Source organism: Athene noctua, chromosome 3, assembly GCF_965140245.1.
Source record: "Athene noctua chromosome 3, bAthNoc1.hap1.1, whole genome shotgun sequence".
NCBI classification, from domain to species: domain Eukaryota; kingdom Metazoa; phylum Chordata; class Aves; order Strigiformes; family Strigidae; genus Athene; species Athene noctua.
Genome location: NC_134039.1, coordinates 88,719,587 through 88,726,243, shown reverse-complemented (window position 1 = coordinate 88,726,243; position 6,657 = coordinate 88,719,587). Strand labels below are relative to the sequence as shown.

The 6,657-nt window shown below is 64.3% G+C and overlaps 1 long non-coding RNA gene across 3 annotated transcripts; it reads right to left on the bottom strand.

Moving 5' to 3' along the window:
- Positions 1–3,048: 3,048 nt before the first annotated feature.
- Positions 3,049–6,389, bottom strand: LOC141958781 (uncharacterized). Of its 3 annotated transcripts, none has more exons than XR_012633347.1 (4): positions 6,305–6,389; positions 5,130–5,246; positions 4,634–4,781; positions 3,049–3,221 (listed from the first exon to the last, which is right to left on the bottom strand). It is a non-coding gene; the product is annotated as an uncharacterized LOC141958781 (long non-coding RNA). The 3 variants fall into 3 exon arrangements; XR_012633348.1 differs by lacking the exon at positions 6,305–6,389 and adding an exon at positions 5,738–5,759; XR_012633346.1 differs by lacking the exon at positions 6,305–6,389 and adding an exon at positions 5,387–5,539 and having other exon boundaries at positions 3,050–3,221.
- Between the last annotated feature and the right edge of the window lie 268 nt (positions 6,390–6,657).

Below are 6,657 nucleotides of genomic sequence, written 5' to 3'. Positions count from 1 at the left end.
GGCGTGCCGAAAGCGCCGGGGGCGTGCCGAAAGCGCCGGGGGCGTGCCGAAAGCGCCGGGGGCGTGCCGAAAGCGCCGGGGGCGTGCCGAAAGCGCCGGGGGCGTGCCGAAAGCGCCGGGGGCGTGCCGAAAGCGCCGGGGGCGTGCCGAAAGCGCCGGGGGCGTGCCGAAAGCGCCGGGGGCGTGCCGAAAGCGCCGGGGGCGTGCCGAAAGCGCCGGGGGCGTGCCGAAAGCGCCGGGGGCGTGCCGAAAGCGCCGGGGGCGTGCCGAAAGCGCCGGGGGCGTGCCGAAAGCGCCGGGGGCGTGCCGAAAGCGCCGGGGGCGTGCCGAAAGCGCCGGGGGCGTGCCGAAAGCGCCGGGGGCGTGCCGAAAGCCGAGATACAGGAGCAGGGGCGGCCTGAGCTCGGGCACAGCGTAGAGGCGGGATTACCAGGAGGGAGGGAAATGGGCAGGCAGGCACATGGAGCGGCAGACAGGCTCGCCGAGGATAACAATGCCTGGGAACTGGCCAGAGAAAGCTGTGGGCAAAAAGAGACCCCAAAGCCGATCTGAAACAAGAACTGAACAAGGAAAATAACAGCGTTAGGTTACAGGAGAGAAAGGGAGGATGAAACAAAGGAAGGAGAGAGAGCAGGACCAAGCATCTGGAAGAAAGAAAAAGGGAGAGCTAGAAGAAGACACAAGAGGGAGTGGGAGCAGGAACGAACGAGAGCAGAAGTACAGGGAAGAAAAAAACAACAAAAATCATAGCAGCATGGGATAGAGAGGGGGCCAGGGGACAGCCCAAAACGTCCAAGAGGGGCAACAGGGCCCGAGGGTCCACGACTCACCGCAGCTGTCGCTCTCAGCGCTGCCAGGAAAAATTTGCCGATTCAGACCCTTCTTTCTCCTTCTCTCCTCCCTTCCTTTTCTGGAGGTGCAGTCGCTCAGCTGCCCTCCACCTCAAAGAACACGCGGGTGTCTCTCGGCTCTTACAAAACGCAGCTTCCTGCACGTGTGGCCTCGCTCGCACGCTGCGCTGCCGTACCGCGCTCTGGGTGACGCGCACGGACCCTGATCGCACGCTGGCGGTCCGGCCCGCTGCGGACTGTACAGAGGGCTCCTGCCTCGCCCAGAGAGGCAGGCTCTCTCTTCCTGCAGTGGAAGGCAGCTGCTGCCCACATGCCCTTGATTTTCTTCTTTCCCTTTCTCAGGCCTCTCCAGCTTCAGCTGTGACAGCTCCTGTCCACAGCCAGAAAACGTCCCAGGGGCCTGTCCCTTCTCACCTCTCTGCTGCGAGGAGCACAAGGGCAGGCAGAGAACCCCACACAGTTCTGAAGTGGGTCCAGTCGACAGCATCCCCAGGGAAGGAACAGGCAAGCGCGGCCCCGGTGAGGCCTCTGGGAGAAGGTGAAGCGACTGCCGTTATTACCGTAGATCGCCCCTGGCCGGAGCCCCCCTTCCACAGGGGCTCCTGCGGAGGCGCCAAGGGCCGGCTTGCCGCCATCCCCGCGGGGCTCGGGGGTGACCTGGGGCTACGGGACGGGCTTCAGGGTGAGGTGCGAGACCTGGGGCCAGGACACGGTGCGGGCGAGGCCAGTGCCAGCTCAAGGGGAGCTCTGGCAAGCTGGGGAGGCACCCGGCACCAACCCCCGGGGGACACCCATCTTCTTCCCCTCTGCCTTTGTCCCAGCTCTCGGGTAACTCCCTGGGGCTCCCCCGGCCCGGATCACCTCCAGGAGAGCCGAGGCCTGACACAGCAGGCGGTGTGAAGCTTCCTGCCCCACCGCTGCCGTGTGGCCAGCGGGCAGGAGGGGCCCCCACACCTGCCAAAGGGGCGGGCCGGCCTCACCGGCGGCCTCGGCCCTCGCCCACCCCCAGGAATCACGCCCAGCAAGCCTCACGCTGCGGCAGCAGGAAGGCGGCTCTGGCGGTGCCGCACACCTGTGCGGGGCCGGCGCTGCAGTCCTGCCCTTCGCGCACCGAGCGCCCGCCGGCAGCGTGACGTGGGGCGGCGGCAGCATTTCCTTACCAGGAGGGGGCACCGAGCGTGGCCGCACCCCCCCACGGGCATCGGAGCATCGCACTGACGTTGCTGGCGGGCGGCAGCGTGGGGCACGGGGCCACCTCTGTGTCGCCCACCGACAGCACCGTGTGGCGTTTGCCAGGCAGCGGCGGTTAGCGCGGGTGAGCGCCACCCCCCGCGCGAGCGGCGGCCGAGCGGCACGTCACTGCGCACACGCTCTCGAGGAACGGGCACGACGCTTGGTGGGGAGCAGCTGGAAGCCCCCGGGAATCCACGTGAAAGCGGCAACAAAACTATCCCTCGTGCTGCGCCACAGGGGCCGCGGCGGTAGCGAGGACTGCGCCGCGCTACGGGCGCCCACGAGCGGTGCAGCTGCCTGGCAGCCGAGTCTGCAGAACCTACAGCTCCTGGCACGCGCTGGCCAACGCGGCACGGCCGCCTGCACGCCAAGCGCTGTAAGACACCGCATCCCAGCGTGACCCAGGGAACCAACGCGGCTGGCCAGAAACCCCACACGCCAGGACCACAGCTCCCGCTGGGTTGCGAGAGGCAGTTTTCTCTGCTTTCTGACCCTGCAGCAACACCGTTGCTCACCCCTCCGAACCCCCACCAATGCACCCAGAAGCCTCACCACCGGCTCGGGGCAGCCCCTGCCACCACCTCCAACACTGCCACCCTGCAGGCACCGCCATCCTCCCCAGGAGCTGCCAGCTGATGGCACGGCTCCACTCACCTTCTCCCTCGGTGCAGCCAGGGCCCAGCAATGCTCAGCGACTGCTCTGCTCCTCCCTTGGTTGACACCGACCCCTCCGACGGCTGCCTTGCTCTTAACAGCAGCACCCGCCCCTCCACCCGGAGCAAGCCCTTTACAGGGAGGGGCCGCTGCCATCAGCCTCACTGCCCACACCTGGGGCCCCTCCAGCCCCAGCCCACAGCTGGAGGCCATCACCCACCCCCACAGAGCATCATCACCCCTCCCAGCCCCTCACCTGGGGCAAAGGAAGCACAAAAGGCAGCCGGCAGCCAGCAAGTGTTTATTCAGTCACACACAGAACAAGTCCCAGAAGGGAGTGAGTCTGCTCCGGGGCTCAGGGCCCCTAATGCTGCCCCTGCCCCTGGCACACCTTGGCGCTTGTTCCCGGAGCCACGCTCCTCAGTCCAGCCGGGAACAGTCAGTCGGTTCCTGGAGCAACAAGCTGCAGGGCAGAGCTGGAAACTGCCAAACATGAGGAGAAAGATGCAGGACACAAGAAGACAGAAGAAAGGTGGCAGCTAGCTGACTAGTACAGGGGTAGAGAGAAAACAAGAGATGAGCAATGGGGCGGTGAGAGGATGGGGACAGGGAACCCAGCGTGGATATGCAGAAAAAAAAGCAGCAGGGAGAGAAGAAAACAGGCAGCAGAAAGAAGGAGGAGGAGCAGGACAGAAACCAACAAAGAAGGACGAGGAGCAGCATAGAGATGCAGAAAAAAAAAAGCTGGGATGGGTGGCACAACAGACATGGAGGGGGAAAAAAAAAAAGGGGGGGAGCAGGGAGCTAGACCAAGCAAGATGGAAGAAAGACCAAAAAGCTCCAGAGAACAGGGCACAGAGGGAGGAAAAAGCAACAGCGATGGGGAGTCAGGACAGCAAACCATGGGAAGGAACACAAAACAAATCACATCGCTACATGTGACAGGGCAGAGAAGGAAGAATTAGGAAACAGGGACAGAGACACAGAAAAAAAGAGACCTGGAGCCAAAAACTAATCCTGATGCATACAGAAAGAAGGGGGGTGGGGGTGGGGGGGTGTATTCTAAAACAGGGGAAACAGAGACAGAGAGATGGAGAAAAGACAAAAGCAACAGACTACAAGGCATCGAGAGAGGAATTACTGAATAGTAACAGAGCGCCAGCCAGAAACAGGCCACAAAGCAGCAAAGATCACAGGGGGTACGGGGCACAGAGGAAGGAATTCACAGACCCGGCACAAGGAGCCAGACAGAGAGAGAGCGAGGCAAAAATTAAATGGTGAAAAGAGACAGACCGCAGGGCAGAGGGAGGAATTGATAAACAGGGACAGGGCACCCGACAGAGCATGATGGAGAACAGGGAAAAAAAAAATAGCAGCAAGCTACAGGGAAGAGGGAGGAATTAAAGACCAGTGACTGGAAGACAGACAGCGACACATGGAGAGAGAGAAGACAAAAGAGCGATGGGCAACAAGATGGATAGGGAGGAAATGAAAAACAGCAGAAGGGAGTCAGCCAGAGAGAAAGACACCGAGGAAAAAGGCCAGACAGTCTATGAGGGACGGAGGTAGGAATGAAAAACGGGGGACAGGGAGCAGGAAAGAGAGAGATGGAGATCGCAGGGAATAGCAGCGGGTGCAGGAAGAAGAAAGGGGCATCAATAGGAACAGGGAGCTGGACAGAGAGGGATGGAGAAAGGCAACAAGAGCGGCAGGGTACAGGGCAGAGAAAGGGAAGACCTACAAGATGGGGACAGGGAGATGCTCCAAGCAAGACGGAAGATACAGGTGAGCAAAAAAAGTTGAGCAGCACCAGAAAGAGAGGAGTCTAGGAGAAAGACAGGGAGGGACCAGGCCACACAAGAGGGATGAGAGGGGCCCAAGAGCTCGGGACTTACTGCAGTTCTCCGCGCTGCCAGGAGAATTTGACAGGTCAGACTCCTCCTTCTGTTTGCCTTCTCCCTTCCTCTTCTACAGCTCCAGGTGCCTGGCTGTCCTCCACTTATGAGAAGATGTAGGTGTCTCACAGCTCTTACGAGATGAGGCCTGCTAGACACAGAACCTCATTCAATCACACACTACGTGCAGGAGTAGGACAGAGGAAAGAGAGAGAAACCGAGAAGTGAGGAGCAGAACGGAAGGATCGAGAGAGAAATGGACTGAGGAGTGATGCAAAAGGTACAGAACAAGCAGTCAGAAGTGCAGACAGAAAAAGAAAAGGGAGCAGCAAGACAAGAGAGAGAAAGTGAGAGAGGAAGGGGGAGCAAGGCAGAAGAAAAGAAAGAAAAGATATAGAGAAGAAGAAAAAAAAAATCACAGCATGGGAAAGAGAAGGGCGGGAAGGGACTGGGACATACAAGGGGGGCGACAGGGCCCCGAGGGCCCGGGACTCACCGCGGCTCTCGCTCCCGGCACTGCCGGGAGAACTGGACAGGTCAGATGCTTCTTTCTCCTTCCTTCCTCCTGCCCCTCCTCTTCTTCTGAAACTCCACTCGCCCGGCTGACCTCCCCCTAAAAGAATACGCGGGTGTCTCTCGGCTCTTACAAGACGTGGCTTCCGACACACGCAGCCTCGCTCGCTCGCTCGCTCCGCGGCCGTTCCGCGCCTGGGTCCGGCCCGCTGCGGACTGTGCAGAGGGCTCCTCGCTCACCCGGAGAGGCAGGCGCTCTCCCCCTGCAGGGCGAGGCGGCTGCTGCCCACATGCCCTTGACGTTCTCCTTCCTTCCCTTTCTCCGGCCCCTCCAGCTCCAGCCGCGGCGGCTCCCGCCCCGCTGCCCACGGCCGGGAAGGCTCGGCTCCGCCCGTCCCTTCTGGCCCCCGAGCCGTGAGAAGCGCCAGGCCGGGCAGAGACACCCCACGCCAGCCCGAGCTGGGCGCAGCCGGCGGCATCCCCGGGGCAGGAACGGACACGCGCGGCCCCAGCGCGGCCTCGGGAGGGGGCACGGAGGCGGCAGGGACCCTTATTGCCGCGGACCGGCCCGGCCGCAGCCCCAACGCTCACCTCCGCCGCGCACGCGCACTCCCGGGAGACGCCGCGGCCGCGCATGCGCACCCCCGGGCCGGGGGGCACACCGCGTCTCGGGGAGCCGCGGGCAGCCCGCGGGAAACCGCCACAAAACCGCGTCTCGGGCCGCGCCGGTACCGAGGGCTGTGCCGTGCCGCGCGCGCCCGCCAGCGCCGCGGCTGCGGGGAACCGAGAGCGCAGAAACTGCAGCTCCCGGCGTGCCCCGGGGAGCCAACATGGCCGACCGGAAGCCCCCTGCACGTGACTACGGCTCCCGCCGCGCCGCCCGCGCACCCGGAAGCCCGGCCGAGCGCAGCCCCGCGCGGCTCCGGGCAGCGCCGCCGCCGCCCGGCCCCGACGCGGAGCGGCCTCCGCCCCCGGTCCCGCCGCACCTTTCCCCGCAGCCGCCCGGCCCCGCTCCTGCCTCGGCTCGCACCGGCTCCTCCTCCAGCACCGGCCCCGGACAGGGAGGGGTCGCTGCCTGCAGCCTCCCTGCCCGCCCCTGCGGCTCCTCCGGCCCGGCCCACGCTCCCCCCCCCCCCCGGTAACTATAGCGACCAGCACCGTTAATAAACGCCGGAGATGCCCGTCACTCCTCCGAGCTCGCGCTCTATGGGCCGCCGGTCCTCCGGTCGCGGGGCCGCCGCCGCGCACGCGCACTCCGGGGGCCGCCCGGCGCAGCCGCACGCCGCAGGTCGCCTCTCCCCGCCGGGGGAACCTTCCCCGGGCAGCGGGAGCAGCCGCTGGACGAGACCGCTCCGGTGCGCGGGCCGACGGGACCGACGCTGCCAAATCTTATAACCCCCCGGAGAGGGAGGAGCTCCGGCACGGCCGCAGCGCAGGGCAGCGCAGTCTCGCCTTGTGACCCAGAACTCAGCGGGGTGACCGAAGTGTCGGTCAGAGCAGCCTCAGGGCTC